The 24,816-nt window shown below is 38.0% G+C and overlaps 1 protein-coding gene across 9 annotated transcripts in view; it reads left to right on the forward strand.

Moving 5' to 3' along the window:
• The window catches only part of LOC132907088 (zinc finger homeobox protein 4), a 399,871-nt gene that overhangs the window by 220,661 nt on the left and 154,394 nt on the right, over positions 1-24,816 (forward strand). The window contains exon 1 of one of the 9 annotated variants that reach the window (XM_060959837.1): positions 12,413-12,581. The exons of the other annotated variants lie outside the window; for them this stretch is intronic. The gene's annotated coding sequence lies outside the window, so the exon portion shown is untranslated. Of the gene's footprint in view, positions 1-12,412; positions 12,582-24,816 lie in introns of those variants that run through there. 9 annotated transcript variants of the gene reach the window in all.

Genomic DNA, 24,816 nt, shown 5'->3' on the forward strand with positions numbered 1-24,816 from the left:
AGCGGACAACGAGGGAGAGCCATGAATATGACTGAGACCCGGTATTAGGTGCCTTTATGTCGGCACAATACCGTTTATTATCATAATCTATTATCGCGGCTTACGTGAACGTGCCTCGTCTGGCCCGTTACTAACGCGAAGTCGGGGTTGCGGCCGATACACGTCGAATCCTTTCACGCTCGTTACTCGACACGGCCCTTCCAGGGATTGTCCTTGAATTTCCTCTTCCCTCGCCGCGTTTCGAGAAACGCCCGGATCCAGTCGTCTTCCACCGATTCTTCCTTCGAACGATCATTGGTCCACTTCTTGTAAAATCTCCGCCAGTCGAAGCGGACTCGCCTCGGATTTTTCCTTTCGACCTCGCGGTATGTTTACTAAATGCGACGATGTTTGCGTGCCTCCGGTGACACGTCGTAATTTGGATTCCAGCTAGCCTGGAGGTAATGTCTCGTGGAATTTTACGTGGATAATCTTTTGATACGGTTTAGTCAGTTTTGTTTGCACAGGGTGGTCGAAAGAGGTGTTCTTCTTTATTCTCTTTCGATGATCGTTGGTGGTGAATTCTTATACTTGCTGATGTTTTTTAATGTTTAACCTGTTCAGAGTAGATGTTTAGAATTTTGAGGTTGGAAGTTGATAGAGACGAATTTTATTTCAAGGAATTCTTTTCACACGTACGACGATTTCTCGTGTTTAATGATGTTTTTCTTTTTTTTTACCGCCTAACGAAATTTAGCGAAAAATTAGAAACGAAACGATACACAAGAGAATAGAAAATCCTGGGTACGAACATTAATATGGTAAACCAAAGAAGAATGGTAAAATTTGTAAAGGGCTAATTCTTGAATATAATAATTTTCGAAGCTTTCGGTCATCATCGGCTTCGACGTTGCTCAAGATTGATACCAGTAAAAATTGTCCTGTGATATTAAACGAATAAATTCGTGTTCTCGTTCCTTCGTAAGTACTTTGTTTTGGATATTGAATAATACAAACTAATACCGAGTAATTTCAACTTGATCGATCGATATCCGCATAGTTAGGAAGATTTTTATCGCGGAGATAAAAATTCCGGGAATCGATTACATTCGATAAATTCACGTATCGTATATGATTTATTATCTCGTGTTTATTTAGAACGTGGGAGGTCTGCGGAGGTGTCGTTGAAAATATTCAAAGAACGGATGCAAATTAATATTTAAGCTACAAGGTGTTTTGACATCCGGACCGGTGGAACGTTTCAGCGGCGTGTATTCGGTTTTTAAGCAGCGCCCGTTTTTAATATGCATCTTTGCGACGGCTGTGGGACGTTCTACTGGAAAAAATTACGCCTCTCGATCATAAATGCCAACGGAATGACCGTTAAACCGAAGATGTACACAGCGGTGGGCATTCGGTTTGGTTTGCTTTTTAGCGACGTTCACCGACGCGTCAAGTGTTAGTTAACGAGGAGAGGAAAGCGGTCCGGCTAATGACCTAATTTTTACATAATTTTTATACGTACCGATTTATCAAGTCGGACGTTTCAGTAATACAGGCGCTAAAATCGTTTTCGATGCTCGGTAGCTTTCGTTCACTGATGCAAACGCCAGCTCGTAAGATCGAGATTCCACGATTTATTCGTCTGCCGTTTGAATTTTTCAACTTCTCCTCTTAACGATATTTTTTGGCTGGCACTTGCCGGAATTTGCTCTTGAATTACTATGATCCACGATGACGACGTTTGTATCCGATGGTTCTCCATTCGGGTAACCCGGCAAAGTATGACATAAGCTAACACTTAAAAAAAATGGTATTATTAGATATGCGCAACGCTAATAATCTTTAGTATCTTTCTTTTATACCACATTCGTTTACTTTGGAAAGTTTTAGTGTCGCGCAGTTAAGATTCTAGCGGTAATTTGTGTTTAACCGTAGCTCAGTAGTAAAGCTTGCTTTTTTGAAATAAGAGATTACGAAGTTTAAACGTTCGATGTTCTTTGTCGTTATTAATACGAGCATCAGCCGGAATAAAAACATCAGTGTTACGATTCTGTAATTGAACTATATAGTAGAAATAATACCATTTGAATTTACTACCTTCCATATATAAACTTGTTAACGATCTTAAAGTCGTTAAAGATCTTGATAAAATTTCATTCTTCGATTTCTTCCCTACGATATTTCACTACTGGAAAACGTTTCAAACGTTTGACTTAACGGACGATTATATAATCCTGTAAATATATTGCTAAATATCCTATAATCTTTCCATATTTTTTCAAACCTATGACAGTAAAAAGTTACTGCTTAGTGCATGTAGATAAAAGACCCAGTTTGCCTACAAAATGTTAAAAGATACGTTTGCCTACGGTTAAGTGCTAATAAAAAGAAGTAAACAATTAATAACAATCGTAATGAAAATTCTTCTCTGAGCCAAATCGTGCTCTGCCCGATCGTAAACCTGCATAATGTCTTATAGCCAACCGTCATGGTATTTCATCGAGGTTCTGGCTCAGGAGTTAATTATTCGTAACAAGTCTTAAGGAGCTTCCTTTATTCTTCAATATTGACTGAAAACCCCGTAAGTGGCGTTCCCCGAATACGTACCGTGTGTGCTATTCGTTTGATTAATATAAATCGGTCGTGCGGCCGGGTACGCTAATGGCGCGGGGCAGACGTATAACTGCAGGAATTAAATACCGCTTAGCATTCTTCGGATCGGGTCTACCTACGATTATGCTCTTATCTCGCTCTTGAACATTCATCGAGGAATGACGCTCGAGCGAGAAGGCGCTAGCACGCTGTGGTTTCCGCGCGGTATTATCGCTAATACGCCATGATTTCGCGCGAGGGCTTCCTCCTCTCTTACCGTAGATTAGTTACGATTTCTTCGTCGCGTAACGAACACGTGTTCGATGTTTTGCATACACATTTACTACGAACAACTATAATAACATCAATTGTATAATCGTTTCAAAAACAACGACGATGCGTTGAACGTTTGATAAACGATTTAGAAAAGACTTAAACCCCTTGTAATCTGTTAATCGATATCGTTAGTAGAATTTTACATGCCACAATATGGTACAAGTTATTATTATTACCAAGTTATTAAGTGACAACTTTCACGATAAAATAAACCAAATGCTTTTTTACAATTTTTTGCCAGTTTCACAAATTTATACAGCAGATCGCCTTCGCAAGTTACAATTCTGTTTCTGACTATCTCATTTGAAATTTGTAAAAGAGTACTATAACTTGTATCTTGTCGATTCACTAATACTATTAATCGGTAAATCAGGACCACGATCCATCTCTATATAGATTGTTCTATTATCGAAATCAATATATGCGAATAAATAAAAAACTCTACTAAATTGAAAGCTCCAAAGATCTGAGACGGCGAGCTACCGATACCAAGCGAAGTTTGCACGTTGAAATCCTTCGATCCTAGCTCCACGATCTTAAAATTCATCAACGACCGCATGCCGATCAAGTTCCCGCGACACGTTTACAAAAGGGAACTTCTTCATTAGACCCATTCCATTCCGCGCACGTGCAATTACATTTATCGCAGCGGCGATCTCACGCAATATTCTCCCCTCCCTTATCAGCGTTAACACGAAAACGCATGGTATCGCGACGATGGGGACGAATGGCGAGAAAACGAGGAGAGCCGACGCGACAGTTCAGAAGAGACGTATATTGCTGCGAGAATTTTTCCGATCGTCCGGAAAGATTAGTCTCGGTCAGCGCAACACGACAGTCCACAGACCACCGATTTGATTCATTGTGTGTCCCTTCTCTCGAAGGTGTTTATTTTATTTGATAATTACCAGCGAGCGGTCGTGCGAGAACCCGCTCGGCGAACGGTGGTCATTAGTGGCTTAATTATATCTCGCCGGCGATTATTCCGGCATTTCTGCCTATATGTATGATAGTACGTGTGCACATGTATGTGTTTGAGCATAGTGTAAGTGTGTGTAGTGTATGTATGTATGTATATATACATATATAGACTACATGGACACACTATATGGACGAAGATGTCGAATAAGAAAGGGACGAAGAGGGTGACGGGCGAGGCGAATACGAGCGTTGGTAGACTATAAAGGCCATCCTTGGACGGACCCTCGTAAAAACGCACTTTGTTGCCTCCTTAAATCCTGATAATTCCACGCTTCGCCTCTACCCGCCGATTACGGCGTAATCGCGTTTCGCCGGGCTTCCCGCCGAGACCTGGAAGACCTTTTTTCGTTACGAAACGGCCGCGTCTCGTTCGGATTAATTGCGACGCTTTTGTCTTCCGACGATTCCGGTGGCGCGCGAGCCCGTGACCCCGACCGATCGATAAGTATTGCATTCCTTTCCGATGTGATGGTGAGAGTTTGAAAGGGTTACGGCCGAATCATGGTGATTTTCGAACGTTCCCAATAAAAAGCAGATTTTCGTACATCGTAGGTGGAACGGATGGTAGAAACGTTTTCTTTCTCTTTTTGAATCTTCGAGTTCCACGCGCCGGTGGTTCCACGTGATTTCGTATGCGCGCGCAGCTTCGCGGCTAAAGAAGTTTTTTGAAACCAAAGGGTGGATATAAAGATTTTCTCTTTTCATTTTGGTGCTTTGTGTTTTTAGATTCTGAGAACGTGTAACGTACAGATTGTCATACAGGGTGCTCCATAAACTTTCCGTAATATATTTTGTTAATAAATTCCGTATTGAAACCATCAAATGTATTTAAAAATAATTAATAAATACAGAGAATGTTCGCTAAGACGCTCGGTACTAACTGATTCGCTAAAGACTGTGTATTGATCGCTAATAAAATCGCTCGAGACTGAAACTGAAAGACTGATCACCTTACGATCGTGTTCGTTTATTTATACTGGTCAGGGGAGTACCGGAAAATTTAAATTCTTTGTTTGATGGTTGCACGTAGCGGGGACATTGTTTTGCGCGAAGTTTATTTATTATTACATTATGTATGTCCTAACGATATTGATACTCCGAGACAAAACAACAACATGATTCGAATTGTCCTGTAGCTCATGTGCAGCTACAATTCTATAAGTAAAAATAAGATTAAAGTACCATAGAAATATATATCGATTAATTTATTAAGAAGTTGCAAGGAAGACATGAAACGTAAAGAAGAGGACAGTGGATTTTCTTTTGGTACAATGTTTGTCGCCGACATTGATTCGATAAATTATTTGTAATAAATTCTCCTGACTATTCTATTCGATAATGGAGATTATACAATGTAGCAAAATATACATTCTTTCTTACTTTTTGAAATTCACGAAACGTAATTATTAACTAGTTACCAATCTCAGAGTTTTCATTTACGTTTCGAACGAAAGAATTTTATTCTACGTTTCTTGTTACTCTCTCCATATAAGATTACTTACTTACGAGTTTCAGTACCAATTAGACCACAGCCTGTATAAATAATTGCGAGGGTTATTAAAATCGAATTATTAAGTTGTTATTTTGAACGACCAAACGAGTTAATGTTTGAAGTAAATAGACTGGTATAACGGAATGTGCGGAGAGAAAGGAATGCAAGATGCAGTAGTGATGTCACTGTATCTGTTATTACGTCAGATCACATTGTTTAAATTGATGATTTATGCTAATGTGTCTTTGAATTATATTATCGCTTTTACCGTTGTTTTATAATGTTGCTATTTATCGGCGTGTTGAATATTAATCGAGTTTCTGTGTCATTCGAACGTAATGACCGATTTTAAATTCGTTATCCGTGTTCCACAAATTGTTTATTCTCGTACAGTAGAGAGATATTGAATAAATGTAATTGTTCTTTAACATTAAATATGCTAACAATTCTTTGTACTTTTTAATATTAAAGTTCTTATTTCATAATCGTACGGAATTGCAAATTTATACGCATCTTTCCGAAAAAGAGGTTTACCTCATATTTCTCGCGAAGATAAACCATATTCAAATAATTAGCATAGCGTTTTACAGACACAGAGAGACAAATAATTCACGGAAAAATATCTTACGAAACTTTCTAAAAAAAAAAGTCTACAGTCTTTTTGAGATTAACGATAAGATCTAAAAGATTCACAAAAATGTTGCTATTCTTCTCTTCGCGTTCTTCGGCGAAGAAGTTCGTTAAAAAATTCGTGTTATTTCATCGATTTCAACAATCGTAATTATCCAGCGAAATTGCAATTTGACGATTGTTAATAACAGCTTACGCCCTGCGAAACGAACAGGCAGAGCTCGGAGAATTCAGTCGAACAGAGGAAGAAACAAGTTCCGTGTTTTAATCCTCGTGGAAAGTCGTCCTCACGCTGCGATTTGCATTTGTAAACGCGGCTTAAAACGCGAGAGCACGTTTTCCGGGTTCAACCGGTTGTGCCCTTTTGTTGTATTATTAGCTTCCTATTGTCGACTAATATCTGAACCGAAGTGCTACACAAGTTGCTCGCGAGAATTTAATAAGTTCATGCAGGATCGAAACGAAAAAAAAATAATCTTCGAGCAATAAGTTAAAGAGGATGGTCATTCCGAAGAGTCGCAAAAATCGTTTATTCCCACAAGCTTCTTAAGGAACGAAGAACATGTCTGGAAGTTTCTTCCACGTTTTGCTCTCCTGTGCGTGCAATTTGTATTTTGTTAATCGTTGGTGTGGACGACGCGAGTATTTTGTCTCTCTCGATTTCAAAGTTCAGTATTTAGCATTAGAAATATCAGTGTTTCGTTCATTTGATATTCTCCTAACATATATAATATTTTAATTGTTACTTTTTTGAAACTTTACCATTGTCTCCAGGAAGATATAGAAAAATTCTCAACACTTTTTCGAGTAAAAAATTTACGAATAGAATTTCTTTTCTTAGCAAAAATACTAATTTTTATCGATTTATTAATGAGTCAAAGACGATGCAATCAAATGTTCTAGCGTTAATTCTGCAGCTTATTAATACGCGTTGTATTAATTGTTTCAGCAAAACGTTCTTTACTATACGTCTGAGTCGTATTGTTAGTAACCACGTTCTCCCTCCGCAGCTTTTACATATTTCGCATTCAAATTACATATTACCATAAAGCGCCGTTGTGTAGGTACGGGTATTTCCAATTACGCGTATCGCCATTGCGTATCGCAAAGAACTCGATAATTCTTTCACCTCCGTTTTGAATATTTAATAAAACGAAAAGATTTGTTTCTAATAAAAAGCACGAGAGAGGAACGGCTTAAAAACGCGTTTCCCATATGCGGAAACGCGATACGCATAATCGGACAACGAGACTTGCCCCGTGGTTCCGTCATTAACGTAATTACATTTTGTCCGCCGGAATTACAGTGATCCAAGGGTGAAATAGAAGCAACGAGAACGAGGGAAAAAATAGGAGAAGAAAAAGCGTAGCCAGACTCCCTTTCTTTCTCTTGGCCGATCATTTTAATTGCATCTTTCGAGTGCTCCTCTAATTTTTATGGGTCGCGTTCGCCGCGCATACGGAAAATTAAAGGGACCCGTGGCTGCTCGGCTCCGATCTTAATTGGAACGATCGTCGATCGACGCGTAAGAGCTGACGAACGCCGTCACAATATTGCCGTCGGCCCTGTCGCTGTCAATTAAACCGGATCTAACGATACCCGAACGAACGTTCGGCAATCCTATGAGCGTCCTATACGCAACAGAAATCGATAGGGTAAGATAGGGTTATTCGAGTCGAGCCAAGTAAAGTAATTTGCCTCGAAATTCGCCAAATTCGTTTATCAACGATTTTTAAACCACTTGCATTTGAAAACGGACAAACTCGCTATTAGTTTCTTGATAAATAGCGAAATATATCATGTATTGACAATTTCACTAGTTTTCTATGAGAATATGATTTATAATCATCAAATATTATTCGTAATCATCGTAATTCAATAGCGTGCTTATATTACTTTATTTCTACAAGTTATTTTGGTGTTGATTATATCAGCTCGCGCTCTAATATTCCCTTGCTGATTCGAATAATTCTACCTACCTAACGTTACTCGAATTATTTTCTCATATTTTCTTTTCCCTTACTCTCTAAAGTACGCGATATATTCTCATTCTTTTAATCAAACTTGTTGCATATTATGAGACACCATTAGATCGTTCCGTGCAAACTTCAAGATAGCATTCTAAAATGTACAAGCTTAAACGATTCAAATAGTCCTATCTTACGGTTATACGCATCGAGTCGACGCGTTTCGTCAATGTCTCACGTTTCATCGACAACGGAGATCGCGTTTCTCCGACGATCAAGAAAGTCCTCGGATGAGACGAGGAATTTCAAAGGAATCGGACATTGTAGTCTTTTGCGTGGAATTCGATTGGACGGAATGGCGGCCTCGAGAACCAGAGGACGGTTAGCCGGCATAACAGATTCGCATTCCTGACACTCCGCGACACATAAACTGCAATTTGCGGGGCGTTTCAGGTGCACGTCGCGTCTCTCGTTTTATTCTGCTCGCCAAAAGTCCGCCGCGTGCACGCGATCGTCGTAGATCGTCGCGTCGCGCGGCCGCGATTTACGAAGTCGAGTGGTTCGTTCTTGTCGACTGTGGAGGGATTGGCGAATTTACAGGCGCGAAACGCGCCGGAAGTGGCGTGCATAGGAAGAGGTGTTTAAAATGGCGTATATAAAATGTCGTTATGTCATTGCAATCAGTAATGGAGAGTGATCCTAAATAGCGAGGAAATAAATCAAAAATATAGGATACGATCTTTCCACTTTATTTATTTATGAGGCTTTATTTTCGACAAAATTGAACAATGTTCTTTGCGAATCCTTTTTTGTAGAAAATACGAAAACCTATAGGTGTCGTCGAATTTTGTACGAGTTTGAGCTTTTCGTTTATATTCGGTTATTTATATTGAACAAGAAATTTATGACATAGTCTCGTACAATGATCTTGTAATATCGTGTATTGTATTCGGATTTTGAAATTAGCATTGCTTGCAATTAAGATAGCTTCTTCGTATGTATCTATCACGATTGACGATGACCATCTTTTAAAATTCCCTTTTAAATCTTCCACCTAAAAAGCTAAAAAACTGTTTTTCAAAATTCAAGTCCAATAATCTTAACGTTCCTAGGAACTGAATTACATAAATAAATTTCCCCAAACATACGAAACCTCGACCTTCCAACTATATTTGTAAAAGCGTACCGAAAGAATCGTGACCCTCAAACCGCGAACTATACGATCACCAAGCCCACTGCAGGTTCTCCGAAGCATATTTCACGCGCGAGCAGACGAATAACAGTAACGTTTAATTCCCGTTGTTCAAATTCCAAAGGCAATTACGCCGATCGTCGTGTATACGTATACTGTATACGCAGGAGCGCGGGGCAACTCGAGTCACGCGAACGTGCGGCGCTAGCTGTATCCGGCGTTGTTTAGAGACAAAAGAGGATTGAGATAGCAAATTCGATCCTACCAGAACGCGTTAATCTTTCTCCGATAATCGTCGGTCCCGATCGATTTCTATCGATTCGACGTTAAATTCAATTTTTTCTACATGTAAACCGAACTGCCATTCGATGGCAGTTAGAAATCTCGTGTGTCGGCGCCGCTATTAATAGACGGCCGTGTGGTTGGCAATGCGGACATTAATCGACGTGTCGTTATTCGTGCATACGCGCCGTGCCTGGCATGGAAAACAATATTTCACGCTGGCGACAATAGTTGTCGCCTGGTATGTCTTTCTCTCTTCTCTTTTCCCTTTCTCTCGTCTGTTCCTTCTATCCTTGTCGTTCTTGGTGTTACATCGTCTTGGCTTATCAGCGTCTTTCTCGCTTCCACCCTTCTTTCTCTCCGCCTCTATCCTCGCAGTTTCTCCGTCTCGTTTCTTCCCACAACGGTGGTCACGGGCCTCAGGCCCCTTTGCTTTCCAGCAGGCCCCTGAAACCTCCGCTCGGTATCTCATCGCCAGTCCCGCCATGCCAGAACGGACGGACCAGGTTATACGAGCCACGTGTGCTCCTTGTCCCGGCGTGTTGCGCTCGTCCACGTGTACCACCGGCTAAATTGAAGTTGGCCCGTTCGAGCGGTCGCCCGAGCTCGTCTAATAAATGTCTTGCAATCTCGGATATCCGGCAGCCGGACGCGAGCAATTTATACGGGCCTGACCACGGGCCTCCCTTGGGGAAAAATTATTTCCATGTTTCGTTAACGATGCGATTGTGTTCGGAGATACGTTGCTTTCGCCGAGAGATGATTCTCGGCAGCTACAGCGGCGCATGAGCGTAGAAAAAGTCAATGGAATATTCGAATCAGGGAGAGATTCGTATTATTGTGCCTTTGAATACCAACGATTGTTTTGGTTTACAAGGTCTAGAGGCAAACGAACTCGCGACAGATTGTTATTGTCGTTTCTTGTAATCATCAACCGGAGTTACGTAAGAAGGTTAACTTTTTGTGGTAACCTCTGTCGATATAAATGCACGAACGTAGTTCCTAGGAGAGTATTCTTATCCTTTCTGCGATCGGCATAATAGCATTGAGCGAGCGACGATTATAACTGGAATATACTATCTCTTGTACGTATACCGATTTTAATACAACTGACTATTACGAATTCATTCACTCGTTTCTTTATAAAACAAACTTACACGTTTAATCCACCTCAGAACGATACCGGAGAGTTTGACTTTGGGTTGAATTTGGTCAGGTGAATGGGAATTTTCTGACTTTGTTGTATCCAACGAGTGGAAATTGATTATTTTTCGTATGACAGCAGTACATGGATTGAATAATATCGTGTACGTTATTTAATTATCCGATATAATTGAATAGTAATCTTCTATGACGCCATGTTGTTGTATCTTTTTAATCTTTCTTTATTACTTCTCATTAAATCCTTTTTTTATTAGCAGCGCGTTTAATTGCTAGGAGTTCCACGATCGTTAAATCTCTGGTTTTTAAATCAAAGCAAGAAATTGCATTTAATTAATTGTTTCCTTATAATTCCTTTCCCTATGTGTAAAGGTATCTTCAGTTGTATAGAATATTAAACGTATTTTAATAAATGTATCCGGAATAAGATTTCTTGTATCATTATTCTACTGTATCGGTCGCTTGATAATTATTCCTTATTTTCTTAGCATTTATTAGGTGTATTATATATTATTATGATGTAGTTTTTACAGGACAATAATTAGATGAATCATGTACGTGTTACGTAATTCAAGGTGGCTACAACGGCTAAAAAAACCTAAGGACGCCAGTTCCAGGATTTAAGATTAAGGTCGTCGAAAGTAATTAAAATTGTTTAATGCTACATCGACTTAATCACCGCGAGAAAGTTAAGCCTATCGAACCTCCAAAATATTTTGAGCATGTGTAAGGCACAGATTAAGGTTCTGTTTAAGTCACAAACTGAATACAAAATCTTCCAACGCAATACGCCGACGGCATTCAAATTCGACTCCATTATGACCAACTTTGGGTGCCAATCACCTAGGCGCGAAGGCATTTGTGAGAAGCATGGTTCATCAAAACGGCCGTGTCCGTTTTTTTTTGTTCTGCAAATTTAAATTACGATTAAAACAGGAACTTGTCGCAATACGCGTTTAATTTGCTTTTTGGTAGCCAAATATTTTACATATGTTTCTTTTTGATACAAAGGTGAAGAAGGATACACGGTACTATTATATATATAATGTTAAAAATTATTATCATTTGTAAAGCTTTGTTTGTCCACGTATTTTAACGCAAATCGAATTCATACACGCTTATTAATGTTACCTCAATTTACTCGCTTTCCCTTTCATATTATAGAATTCGGATAGAATGGAAGGTCGTTACTTATGCAAGTACAAAAGTATGCATCGTGCGTTTAGAATATTAATATTTGAGAGAATTTTTAAGAGAAGAAGCTACTGTTAAATTTCTTTCAAACAAATTTTTGTATACACATTTCTCTTCGTTGTATCTAAACCATCACAATGAACGATTGAAATAAATCAATTTCCCTTACGAATTGAAAAATTTGCGTATCGTCGAAAGAATTCTAACTCCTTTAATAAATTTTAATTTCGCATGATCCCATAAATTGATACGTATATAATTAATGCTGCACGTACGAGAGGAAATAAATCAATGAACAAGCAAGCATCGAAGGAGCAATCTAAAACAATCTAAGAGACAGTTGCAAACGAAATTGGTCCCTAAATCAAACTAATCAAGACATCAGAGACGCGAGACATATAGCTTGATCCGCATTTGGTTGGCGAACGACGTGTCCATGGTAGAAACCTAATCGAAGTCGATCCCATTTGTTTGTCGAAGACGGTCGAAGCTCTGGGCTTCGCTGCTTTTGTCTCCTAATCCTTAATCCGCAATCAGGGACCATTGTGCGCAGGCATCGGGAGCGCAGCGCACGAATGCGCGCCGAGGGTGTGCTCGCGTACATGCGCTAAGGAGGATTACCAGAGATTAAAATCATCAGAGAGAAGGAAAAAGATGCATCAGAGGGTAGTGGTCGCAAGAGGAGAGAAAAAAACAGACGAACGATAGGGAGCCGGTACAGAGGGCTCTTTGAAACTACGTCGATTATTGAAACTGCAATTTCTTACAGGATGTGAGTAAATGGAAGTTGATTAGAATTAATTACAACCATAGATATATGACTATTGTAAGGAACTTGGAAATAAAGAACTTGTTATTATATTTCCATTAATCAGTCATAATATCCTATCATTTTTTGTAAAAAGTATAAATTAAAGTATAGATTGGATATACGAGTGTTTTTATATGCTTAATTGTTTTGGAATTTTTTATTTGTCGTTTTCGATTACATCTACATATGATGTTACACTTAATAGAATCCTATTAGTTAACGATGGTATTGTCCTTCTTTCTGTTGAACATCAGTGTAAAGTTATTTAGACATCAACTGTGTTAATCGGTTTAGGATTTTTCAATCATCGCTATCTATGAAATATTATCTCTATATCTATACTTGTAATCTACGTATATTGGCAATAATATACGATTAATTATTTTGTTGTCAAAATGTATAGTTGTGTGATACAGTTGGCTGTAGCATATTTATTAAACAGATTGAGGTATTAGGTTCTAGTCTAAAGTTAGTGCATACTATAATTGGAAAATCTAACTTCAATAATCCACGTATATACTTACCCACACACGCAGCCGTCTAAACGTTTTACGTTTTCCTTGCGGTTGCTTTACCAAACAGTTCGACAAAGTCTCGCAAACTCGTTGCAATTACTTCATCAAACAATGAAACGCAATTCCCCGTTTTCCCTGCAATTATCTCGTCGAACAAAAAGGTACGGTTGCCGGTTCTATTGCTTCATCATGCAACAAGCTACAATTCCCTTATCCACGTCGTTAACTTCAAGTTCTCGCGTCTATTTTCACTTATGTACTCACTTATGTGCGTTTTCATTTCTTTCCTAACTGTTTAGAAATACTTCTATATAGCTTTTTTCACTGCGTTAACTTCAGAATACGTCTGCCCTCCTATAAATCATGTTCTATACTATTCAATTTCACTTTTGTACGTTCAATTAACGATTTTATTCCATTTCCCCTGTTAAGATCGGAACTTAACAATCTTGTGACATTTTTCTGTACTTTAGAAACAATTATCGATCTTTAAACCCGAGGAAATGTATTTTTATTCTTATTATTTTTTCTAATTTACAGAAGCGTTAAATGATACGTTGACATTTTGTATTAAGTAACGAATGGTTTTCCTTTTTTTTTTAAATACATCTCTAGTTATAGCGAAAACAAAGTTATATCAATAATACAAAAATAAAAATAATGTTAAGATATACGTTAAACTATAAGCAGATTCCCCTTAAAAAACGCATACAAATCTGACACGCGTTGAAAAGGACAAATCGCTATTCTTGTTATAAATGTATAATCAGCAAAAAAAAATAAGAATCTACTTTCGTTGTAGCAACTTGATTCTATCGATCGAAATTATGAAAAAAATTGCTACATTGTTTCTATCTCGTCACCGATACACCTGTTTATCACTTTGTTGCATTATCTACTGTAAATAATTATTTATCCATCACTGGTCGTGGTCGAAGACGAGACAATTCACAAAGGCACTGACGAGGCTAAGTATCGAGACTGGAGGGGAGGAGGATATTCAAATAAGTTGATTCGTTAGTCCGACGGATTAATTTGCTACGACGGTATCGGATGTGCCCGTGCATTCATTAGGCGGACTGTCGCTACTCTTCTTCTTGGTAGCTCTTAGGGGACCGCTTGCACTTTTACAGGTGTCCTGACGAGTTTCGTGGTTCTGCTGTGTGGATCTCGATGACTAGACTATAATTCCACGAATTCGTTTTGTTCAAAGCATCGAGGTGTTATTCCAACCGTCTGCAGACTGATTTTTGTCGCAGATAAAAAAGGAAATATTCTGCGAAAAGAAGGCTCTTTATATTTGTATAATGTACGCTTCTAAAGAATTATTCGTCTATTTTCAACGTTGTAGGAGAAAGATTAGTAAAATTGTGTACATTAAAAGTTTTGGCGAAATTTATAGATTTCAGGAATTACAATGTACTTTTCGATACAATTTTACACACGAAGATTCATTGTTGCATTTTATCTTCGATCGATTACCATCGATTACGTGATCAATAATAACAACTAAAAACTTCATCAACATTTCAAACGTTTCGTCAAGATTTAACGCTCTATCCCACTAACCGAGTAAAACTACATTTCATCGTCCAATTTACTTCTCCATGAAAAATATCCTAAATCGATATTCGAATCGATTCCTTCACGTTGTAACGCAATAACAATCTTTGGTTTCATCTAAATCCTCCATCTAGAATGAAGCCACAGGCTATCACAGAGGAGAACAGCAAGTCTGCTTTCATGAATTAATTTTCGTCTCAGAGCCATCTTGTCTAGCGTCTCGACCCTTTTTCACCGACGAAACAAAAAGAAAAAACGCAAAGAAGCTGGAGAGAGAAAAAAAGAAAAAACAAGGAAGTAAGGTTGAATCGGTGCTTCGGCTCTCCCTTATCTGTATCTATAACATTTACGGCTTTGTTATTGGCGCGGGGATAAAAATGCTTGAAACGAACATCGCGGGTCGTGGCCCCGGCGTGTTGGTTCGTAACAGGGTGAGAGATCAGATCGTGGATAAGATGTGTCCGGCCAGTAGATAGCCATTGGGGCCCCTTCCATGTCACAACTGGTCTGGCACGTTTTGCATTGCGCTCGTTCTGCCAACCCCTCCAGCGATCGAAGTCCCGTGATTTTTCCCTTCTGCTAGGATTCACGATGCTCGCTCGATCCATCGTCGTAATCGTCCAACGTTCGCCCTTTTCGCTCGTCGATCGATCCATCGAGTTTCTTTAACGAATCACGTGAACCTAGAATATTTTTCGACAATCTGTTAGAAAGGGTGTGAGAATATATTTGGAGCGTTTTTGCTGTGATCGATGTTTGCGGATTTTAACGTTGTTGGATGAACAGGTTAGTTTTTGATTTCCGACGAGTGTTCTCGAGGTAGAGTAACGTGGCTTTTCTCTTTTTCGATAGCCATGGAAAATTAATTTTTAGAAATCGTGTTTCTGGGTGAATGGAATTGATTTAGAAAGGAGATCGAGCAGAGTGTAAATATTTATGATCTACTTACTTTAACGCGTTTGGATTGTAAAACGGAAGAGAATTCGTTGCTAGTTCTTTGAAGTGTCTATACGATATGTAGATTCTACGAAGAAGTGCGAAATTTCAAAGCAAATATCGCAAAAGCATTAAAACAGAGAAAGAAGAACTCCGTGCTTTTATGAATGAAGTAATTAAGCAATTAAAATGAAAGCAATTAGTTCTTAACTAATTCAACTATACAAATATTCTTCGTCGATGTCAACAGCTTCTCGTTATCTTTTATGCATATTGATCTAATAATTATTACTGATCATTGATTTCGCATGGTTAAGGCAGTAAGATGTATAAATATATATGTTACTACAATATATTGACATCAGTGCGATATACGTACATCAAGTACAGTCGCAATCGTCTTCTTTACATCTACTTTAAATGTCGACTGCATAAATATGCTAAAGGGCGCAGTGGTATCTCAATCTATAGCAGGCTGCATACAATTATAAGAACAGATTTCTTTCCTACGCGCCATATTATATTTCTAATGAGTTCGTTTATAGATCCCTTTTATCATATTTTAAACATCGGACCAATGGGAACAAAATGTTGGAACTTTTGGCGACAACCTTGTCCGAAGACAGCGACCTCCTGTGCTGTGACTTAATGACGTAGCATGAATTCGGTGTGGGCGCTGCTTGCTCCCGCTCTTTCTCTCTTTTCTTACCTTTTTTTCCCCGTCTCTCTTTCTCCATCGTTCTCCCGCCACACCTCGCATATTTGGCGCGTGATGTCGCGACCAGATTGGTTCGACATGCTGTACGAATGTAAAGGTCGAAGCCGTGAAGGAACTGCCGCACGCCGCGGAGGACGTCGCGGCAGATTCTTGAGCTGACGGTGAGAAGAGTCTATCCGAAGCGGATGTAGGATAGCGCTTCCTCGTTTTCGCATCGTGACAGAAGAACGATCGATGTAGATTCGTTGCGATGGAAATAATTAACAGTCTGTGGATATTCAGATATTTGTGAGAAGTTTAAACGTGCAGAAATATACAGAGAATACGGTCAATAAGTGAAACTATACAAAATATCCGAAGTGAAATATGTATTATAATATTCGAGGGGTGAAAGAAATTTCCACTTGTGCCGGGTTAGGTCTATTTCTTTGGTACGAATTCGTATAAATATCTGTGATCTAATAATGTACATGCATTGATTTATTATTATCGAACGTGTGTATTTTTACACAGTAGACAGGATCAATACGAAACATCGATCAATAATTTCATTTTGATATTAGGTTTTAAAATAGTATTTCACTGAATATCCGTTTTATTCATTTATTTGATGATCACTACGTTTAAATTCCATTTAATTTAAGAAATAGCAGTGGAGAATTAACAACGAAGGGAATATAATTTATTTAACACAGGAAAGTTTTCGTTGAACTAACGTAGCACGAGGTTCCGAGATCGATAAAATAATTCCACTTGCTTTGCACATTGTAAATTTGTTACATTTATACGGAACAGAGTTATAGTCGTTTCGCGCAACGTTGGAATTAAAAGAGCCGACTGTGAAAGAAATGGTAGCGTGGAGCACGAGAAAGTTAATGAAAGAAGAAATGTATGATTACGCGTTGCTAGAGCGTTGTTCGCCATCGTTTCGATCGGCTTGGTTAATTCGAGGGAAACGTTTTTCGTATAATTCTTAAAACGTCTGTTATTATTCGCTATCATCGCAATTATTTTATGTGATATATCATTTCACCGTTACATATATTTCATATTTATCTATTATTATTAATTATCGTTTAAATTAATCGAATTCTTTAGTAGACGAGATAATCGAACTGTATTAAGTGGAAATGGAGGTATAATTCGTTTTACGTAAGAATAGAGTGATATTAATGGAAGCTTTTTTTATTGATCGAAACAAATCGAACGGCTTCGTAGCATTAATTATTTCGCTTTATCGACAAAGCCTTTGGCGTTACTGTCGCTCGGACAAATCCAATGACATATCTTATGTCACAACTCGATTTCCCGACGTAAACTTTCATTTAAATTTCTCTATGAACTTGCCTCGAGACGCTGGTTTACAAGTCGCATTTTAATCGATACGCGACTGGCTTAATTTCATTGCACGACCGTGGCTCGTTATTAAAATTCAGACGGCTTTGTAATTCTCTCTTTGCCTTTCAGTCGATTGTATTGAAGTTCCGTCATTTCTATTGCATAATCTTTTATAACATCACGCGATATTCATAAAAATTGAAGTTTCTTTCATCTACTTCCTACCTACATCGTATTATTGTTTTATACTTATTATTAGTTCTTCATTTTTCAATAAAATATATGTAAAATTGTATCAATTGTAACTCTGTCTAAAATAACGGGAGTTAAGTATATAATAAGTTGTGCATAGTTTAATGGTTTATTCTTTAATAAACTTGTCAATCCAGAGTAATTGATATGTCCTCTTTTTAACGATTTATCAACCTACGATTTGTGGTGATTGTGTAGAACAAACTCAACTGCTTACTTATTGAAGTAATACAACAAATTCAGGAATTACAGTATTCTATCATTTCAGCGATAGATCTCTGATATCACAAAACGTATGTCGAAGAATTCTAATAAAAAAATATCCGTTCTACAAAAATGTCGCACTCATAGTCGCAGGAATATTTCCATCGCAATTGAAAACGTTGTTCAACGTACATAATTAAATCAAGTCGCTACAACATGATTTACAAGGCTTCGCTCGCTGTTCAGCCACTCGATGATAACTGTTTATCTCCTTTTTATCCGATGTTTCTTCATAACCACACGTCAGACGTCAGCTCTCATTCGTTCATTCACTTATCCTTGTGAGCCTAATTTAACATCTCTACCTTATTACCTTCCATTATCTCCTCGGAAGACAAACACACGATTTCAATGTTCAATTTTAGTACTCCATAAAGTAACAGAATATTAAAAAAAGTTCCTGCGCCGTCACTGTTAATTAAACGCGAGCTACGTATTCGCCACGTTTGGCTGACAATTTATCGTAACAGCTTGCTGTACCAAGAGGAACAGCCTTAACCGTTGCTATCATTGTCTCTGGCCAGCGTCGAGATTTCTACGGTCGATCGATCGAAAACGAGCGGTTCTCATCGGTCTTTCTCTCTTCTGCTGACTTCTTTTGCACCGGCGATGAATCCAGTAGAAGTGACGCCCAGCGAGTTCAATCGACAGCCTTGAGGTGTCTGTCGGTGATTTAAAACACTAGGAGCCTGCAACGTGTCGCCGATCGAACATGTACGCTTCCACAAAGGTCCATATCGCGTATATATACGACCGGTTTCCAGCGACTTTTTGCGTGGCGCCCGCGCTTCAAAACCCGCCAATCGCGTCCCTCCGTGTACAAGATCGGTGAGTGATGGTGGAACGGTCGATCTTCTGCCCGGTGTCGACGTTTGCATGAATCACTGGCCGATTTTCATCACGATCGGTCTTTACGGGATCGAGGTCGTCGATCGGTCCACGATTATTTATTGGAAACGCCGCGGCAAGACAGGAAAACCGGTTAAACGATTGTTTAATTAAATATGTGCTCGTTGTCGAATGGGCGTTACACTGCTATTGTCGCAATCCGGCGTTTCTTTCTGTCTTTTTTTTTCTTTTCCTCTTTATCTTTTTCTATATTTTTCCACTTATGGACGAACATCGTGATACAGTAACATTTACGGAGGCTGAGAATCGTACCGCTCTCCTGGATTAAAATCTACCATTTCGGAAACAGAACATCTCTGAAGTTTTATTACCGTCACTGACTTTGTTCCTTCCGTTCTATTCAAAATATCGTTATTGTATCAATATCTTTGTACAATATGAATTCATTCGGAAGGGAAAAAATACGTGAAACCTGCAATATTTGGAAGCTGTTCCCTGACGTGCCGACTGCGGCTTTATTAAAAGTTCCTCTAATTTGAAACCATGGCTCATTTACGCGCACGACACTGCGTGAATTGCCCGAGTTTTTTTTTTTTTGCCAGCGTACGCGAGGTCATTTGCGATTTCATGCGTAACGTTCGATCGCCGATACGACCCACTCGGCTAGATCCGCGACACGTCCAACCGCGCTGAAATATCGATACCGATCGCGTTTCGGACGGATTTAAAGCATGTCGTTTACGTTGTACGTCTCGCCGTGAAATATTGTTATCCTAATCACTCGCGGATGTCGGCGAACGGGTGCAAAATGTAAATTATCGGACGAAGTCGACGTACGTTTAAGTGGACGATCTAACTGTCCACGGTGATTCTTAGAGAGAGTCACACCGATTCTATACGTATACCTATCTTGTATAAATCTTGTATAACCTCTCTAACTCACTGCAATCGTGTCATTAGCATTAAGCAAACGAAGAATAAGACTTATTTTTTTCATATATCAACCAAGAAGAATGTTAATCATTCACCGTTAGCCTCGACCAATTCAATGGTAACTAGAAAATGTTGTATGTAGCTTTGTTCATCTTGTTTCTAGTTATTTTTGAACAGTTTAAAATGACTAAACGAATTCCAATATGTACGACACAAGAGGTTTTTTTACAGATTTCTAAAGATATTTTTGACTTATTTGCCTTTTCGTTGTCTTTTCATTCCCAATAATAATGTAAAGCGTTCGTATATGCGATAGTTTCTAGAGCAGTCTGATATTACAGTTCCTACCTTAATTATAGTAGCTGACAGAAGAAAGTTTAAAATTGGCACTTTTACGATATTAGTACTTATAACTTTTGTACTATAGGCATTTTTACCACGTTAGCAACAGTCATCTATTCAGACATATACCACAGTATCTACCATGTCTATTCATTGTCGTCAATGATAATTTGTCAAATATAGTTCCATTTTGTAACACTATGTATTTCTCTTTTTTATAACTTTTAGCTCTTAAAATTCCCTTTCTACGGTACTATATAATTAAATCAACGATAAAACGTTGTCACTAGTTTGTCGTCAAAATTGATCATCGTGTTCGTTGCTCGGTTACGTTCGACTTCCATCAGAGGTTTGCTACAAAGTGAAAAGAGGAAGAGATCGAGTTTGACTGATTCAGGGAACAAGGAATTTAGAATGCGGCTTTAACTGAACGTACACGCTTACGTGGTGCACGCTGAAAACACAGAACCAGTTCTGAGCTACCTTATGCATGAAATCGATCAATCGTAGCGGCGAAACGAGATCGGTCTTTTAGCTCGTTCTACCGTTCGGGGTTCACATGAATCATTAGCTGACTTTTGTCGTGGTCGGTGTCACGTTCTTAATATACAGCCCTTTCGTTCTTAATCGCCACAAGAATTTCCTCGGTACTTTTGCTCCTCTTAATTACCAGATCGCATATATGTTTGTTCTTGCCTTGTTCCTTATCTTTGTTTTTTTTAGTCTTTTCTTCAGATCCTTATTTTCATGCTCTTATTTTCATTTATTTCGAATTACCACGACGGTTGTTTTCATTACTTCTTATCAGCGTGAACGCCAGTTTAATTATTTTATGTCACGGTAATTGGCATTTAACATATTTCAGATGTCTGTGATCGCCATTTTATTCGTCTCGAATACCATCGGCCGTCATTTTAGTCAGTTTCGTTTCAATGTAACCGCCGTTCTATTTGTTTTTCAATCGCCGCGATTGACATTTAAGTTATTTTTGATATCTACGATCGCTATTTTATTGATTTCGATTTATACCGCTGATTTAAATCATATACATACATCGATATAATAAAGTGTGTTAAACGTCGGTTTCTTGACACAAGGGTTGTTTATTTTGTGAGATGTTGACGGGCGTTGAAGTTTTCATAGAAAGTTTAAATTTATAATCGTAACATAGTTTTCTTTTTCTTTTGCAACGGTAGTTAATCATTATCATATGAAGAAATCGAAACTGATATGTCTTCTAAGAAGAGGCAAAGATATTTCTTGTTTAAATACCGTAAAGTCGATTTTATTACTCCATATCTGTATTATAACATGTGAGAAAGATTTACAGCTCTGAATCGAATGAAACAATTATCCATAATGCAAGGAATTTCAAAAAATTATTTTACTTAATTAATTCATTTCTAAACATAAAGTAATTTAATCTTGGACCTGTGAATGCATGTTATCTAATTGTATTTAACGATCAGCTTAAGGATAAATTATAATCCTTCGTATTTAATCGTATCTAGTAGCAAGTTGTCTACTTCGCGCAAATTGTTCAATCAGAAATTTATAACACTGTGGCCTCTTTCACAAAGAGTTATGGTCGAATTATACAGAACGCGATTTTCCTACCGTTATTTCTTAGAAAGTAGGAACACAGCATGAACTTTCTTTCTGATACCATTTCGATGTTTGGATACGTTTAACGTGTCATATACAAGTTAATTCAGAAACTTCCTTATGAACATAGATTTATTAACTAGATCGGGGACAATTGGCTGCGTTAGGCTAAAGACGATCGAAAAGATAAAAGTACGTTCACCTGTTACTTACAAGACACGTTGAGATTAATTACACTTCGTTGCTCACCAACGATGCTAACCTTTCCTGATTTTCCTAAACTGTGGCGTAAAGAAGGATATAAAACGAAGAATGTTTTCGTACTTTCTCTTCCAGGAACAATAGCTTCTGACTTCCTCAATTTTTTTAGAAAATTAGTCGTATTTTTTCACAAATGGGATTCCAGATGGAGAAATGGTATAAGCTTGAGTAATGCAAAGGGACTGTTGCAATTACATTGGAAGCAGAATTTTTCTTTACTTGATACTTGTTATCTCGAATTCATAGAACATTCGACATATTAAACACCGATATACACTTTCATTCGCGGAAGGTAATTCCTACATCCACCTACGTACCCTCCAAGCGCAAGGTATCAAAAGGAACGAAAAGAAATTTTAGAATTTTGTAAAGACAACTGAACGAGAAAGTCTGTCGATTTGTATATATACATTTTTCTTTTTAATATTACGATGAATACTACATTTCGGATATTTGATATATTTTTCCACATTGTATGCATTATGTATCTTTATAAATAGAGTAAAATTATACTTTTTGCAAATAAATAGAAATTCGTAGTCTAATAATATCAGTGATCTACTGAAGACCATCCGTAACGAATCTCTTCTCGAAGGAAATACCTAGTAAATATAACATCGTGCAAAGAGTCCATCGTGTCAGAGGGTGGAAATCTTTCCCTTTCGGACGGAAATCGTCGTAGACACGCCACCGTGTTACGCGTAGACGCAGAAACCGATTATTACACCACTCCACGGGATTTCTAGGTTTGTTCATTTTTAAAGGCCGTCCATCAAGCGTACGGTGTCGAACGTTACAAGCTGGCTAGTCTTCGCGTGACAGCTAAAGTATCATTCCCGTTTAATCATCCAGCGGAGGAACGAATCGAACCGAGGAATCCTGATAAAAGTGGCACGCGCGTTTTTGATGCAACCAGTCAACGAGTGCGCGTAATCGCCGCCACTGATGGGGATTCCCGCGCGATATTTTATTAACGCGACCTTCGGCCGTTTGCACGGCGAGCATCTAGCGTAAGAGCAGAGTATCAAAACGATGAAACTTTCACCCTTTGATTCCTGTCCTAATGGCGAGAAGAAAGGTTTTGATTATATAGTTAAAAATGTTCTGTCATGTCAAATCAAAACGGCGTATCTTTAACTTTCGCTTAAATCAAGTCACTGCTGCCAGGTAGCACAGAAACAATTTACCTATATGTATATTATATAAGAAAGTCGTATCCTTATTGAAGTGGAAGATATAACGCTTTATATTTCGGATCTACGTTAAATCGATGTCTTTTTGTTAAACATTAAACGTCATTTTTCTTAAAACCACCACTCGACCGGATGCACCTATTTCAATTAACACGGCAGCATTCAATTACCGACGAGGAAAACGTGGTAATTATGCGAATTATGCAATTACGTAGGTATACATATTCCATTGTAGAAGCAAAAGGGAAAATTCTGATTTTGCACTCTCGATTCATGGAAATATTAGGCACTTGCGTGATGATTATTATAGGTATGATTTTAATGTACGACGTATCATGCAAGTGTCTAACAGCTATCTTCGTGTATAAAGGGTGCGAGGTTAAAATTTTCTTCTCTTACTTCTACGATATAATTACACATAATTAACTGATACGAGGTGATTATTGTTTGATTTTAGTGTTCGGTATTTATCTTGTTAATTTCTTTCTTATTACTGGATACGAGTGGTGTACTGTGGTAATTATGTATATATGTGTATATAATGGCTACAAGTATTAGGAATTGAATGCTTTTATTTTTTAGTTATTTTATTGTAAATAAGGTGGAATTTCATCGAATTTTACAACAAATTTTAACGAACAGATGTATCAATATTTATCGCTGTCAATGTAAATAAGATACGAGAAGTATGAATAAATGTTGCAGAGATTAGAACGTGTTATCTTTTTTTAAGTACGAATTAATTACGAATTAATACGACGTAAGATATAACAGATAAATAGAAAAGATGCGGTAATTATATTTGCGCATGTTAGAAACGATTTAAATTATTATACGACATATGAAATCTGAAGAACGGAAACAAAATATTCAGATATTATATCTTGTTTTGCATCAATATGGAAAGAAATCACGTATGATTGACGTAAATAATTGATCGATTTCCGTAATTATTTAACAAGGTTCCATGCTATGCCTTTATGTCTCAATAAAACTAGATTTATGCTAATATTCAGAATATCTTACGTCTATTACTTATGTTATAATGCTCCGTGGACTAAGATAAATTTATCCTTCGAGTTTCTCTCTTTACTTGATATTTTTTCGATAGTTCTTCCTCGTTATCTCCTTTACCTGTTAATTGCCGATGGCCATTTTAAGATCTATCATTAAGAAACGGTTGAATTATCCTGTTGAGTTTCGCTTTTGAGAGTTGCCCTTTTCACTGCTGGCTGTTATTTACAGGTTTGCTGAATTTCCAGGCTAAAATTATCTTGGTACCTTGTAATGTTCTTCTTCGTTTCCTCATTATTCTTCCTGTCCTTGGGAATTTCTGTCCATTTCTTTGGAAAATAGCTCAAACTAGCGAGATAAACAAATGTCCTACATTGGGAAAACTGTTCTAAGAGAATAACGTTAATAACAAG

The sequence above is a fragment of the Bombus pascuorum genome, chromosome 5 (assembly GCF_905332965.1).
Source record: "Bombus pascuorum chromosome 5, iyBomPasc1.1, whole genome shotgun sequence".
NCBI lineage: Eukaryota > Metazoa > Arthropoda > Insecta > Hymenoptera > Apidae > Bombus > Bombus pascuorum.